Source organism: Heterocephalus glaber, unplaced genomic scaffold (assembly GCF_053883595.1).
Source record: "Heterocephalus glaber isolate CG9 unplaced genomic scaffold, H.glaber_assembly_v1.0 deba00000942, whole genome shotgun sequence".
Classification (NCBI taxonomy): Eukaryota; Metazoa; Chordata; class Mammalia; order Rodentia; family Bathyergidae; genus Heterocephalus; species Heterocephalus glaber.
In genome coordinates this window covers 66,570-68,554 of record NW_028258174.1, presented here as the reverse complement: position 1 = coordinate 68,554, position 1,985 = coordinate 66,570, and the positions used below count along the sequence as shown (strand labels likewise).

At 34.4% G+C, this 1,985-nt stretch overlaps 1 pseudogene; it reads left to right on the top strand.

Annotated features, from left to right (window-relative positions):
• The first annotated feature begins 873 nt into the window (after nt 1-873).
• On the top strand, nt 874-1,607 carry LOC101700453 (swi5-dependent recombination DNA repair protein 1 homolog pseudogene; annotated as a pseudogene).
• Nucleotides 1,608-1,985: the final 378 nt, after the last annotated feature.

The window sequence follows — 1,985 nt, the reverse complement described above, 5'->3', positions numbered from 1 at the left end:
TATTATTATCTGACCCTCAGATTGTACTTTTAATATTTAAGTTTTTATTGATTTTTTTGCAACATACTTGGGAAGGAAGCCAAAATGTTACCATTGACATCAATAAAAAAATATTGTGAATGCATTAAAGGAAAGAGAAAAAAGAAAGAAGAGAAACTATTTCATATGTGTAGCCATATTATCATCATTAAAATAAAGCTACAATAAAATAAGAATGGCCCAGACATGTATTCAATCATATTTATCTCAAAAATATGCCAAATTTCCATTTAAAATGTCATAGTATTCATTATTTTAAAATCATCTAAAATGGCTTCTTAGTGTTTTGGACGAGGCTCATGTAATTTTGATTGGTTACAGACATATAGTTGTCTAACAAGAAGTTTTGCATCATTATTATCACTAAAATGTAATTTCTCTGGGCGGGGATTTAGCTCAGTGGTGCCGCCGCCTGCCTCACAAGCGCAAGGTCCTGAGTTGGATCCCTGGTACAAAAAAAAAAAAGTAGGGTGCATGTCTATTGTGATATCAAAAATCTTTGAAACGACTTTCTATTACTAAAATATTTCTTCCACATTGAAAATTATTTAAATATCTATTGGGCTAAAATTAGTTTTATGAAATGAGCATCATATTTGTATAGATCACATATAAGTACTTGTTTTTATTTGATTTTTAAGTCACTACCATAATTTTTTCAATCTAAGAATTCATATCTGTTTTTAAAACCAAGAAAGAGGGGGCGGGACCGAGACGCTCGACAATCTGACCAATGGTGCGTCTCTCCGCCTCCCGGGTGGCTCTGCAGCCTCGCCCCCGCGCAGGGTCGGTTTACAGCCTGGGCCGCGGGCGCTTTTTGAGCGTTCTGGAGAAGTAAACCAAGATTTCATTTCCAGTATGGAAAGTCCATCAGACTCGGCTGTGATTTTACCTAGCACTCCACAGGCCCGTGCGAATCCACTATCTCCCCATACAAATAGTTCACGGAAAGTGCCCATGAGTGCAACACTTAAAGAAAGATTAAAGAAAACAAGATGTCCATTTAATTCCTGTTGCCGTGTAGTAAAACACCTTAAAATAGAGAATGAAGAAAATGATGAGACCTTTTCAGAGAAACCAGCATCTTCAACAGAAGAAAACTGTTTGGAATTTCAAGAAGGTTTTAAACACACAGATAGTGAATCTGAAGAAAATACATACTTGAAAAATACTCTCAAAAATATCAATGCATGTGAATCTAATTCACTTGATACTAGGTCATACAATGCTCTTCAAAACGATTCTATGAATAAGAATCTTGAACAAGGGTTAAAGGAAGAAAGAATAAAATTGGTGAAGCAGGTGCAGGAGAAGGAAGACCTCCTTCGGAGGCTAAAACTAGCCAAAACGTACAGATCAAAGAATGACCTCTCACAGTTACAGCTGTTGATAAGGAAGTGGAGAAGCTGTAGCTAGCTGTTGCTTTATGAGCTGCAGTCAGCTATGTCTGAAGAGAACAAAAAACTAAACCTTACTCAGTTGAAAGACCACTATGGGTTAGATGATAAATTGTTACACTATAACAGAAGTGAAGAGGAATTTATAGATGCTTAATTAATAACTTTTTTCTCAGAAAAAAATAAAATAAAATAAAACCAAGAAAGAGAGAAAATTGCAACAAGACTGCAAATTTTGAAGGGATCATTGTCACAAATCTTTGGAAGTGACACAGGTTAACCCCTCTATTAAAGGTAAATGTAGAACTTCCAAATTTCAGAGCTTCTCAAGGAAAATATAAAAACTTCCAATCATGTCCCTGTTGTTAAAAAGGTGAAGTAAACCTAATAATCCTTATACATAGGAAACAATAAGAAAATAAATTAAAATTCCTTATAGTACTATTTTAACAAACAATTACCATTTGTCTAAGTCTTATGTCTTAATTCTGATAGGAGTGCCCATTGTTTAATATAAATATATTTTTACTTTTCCCACTTAATATTTTC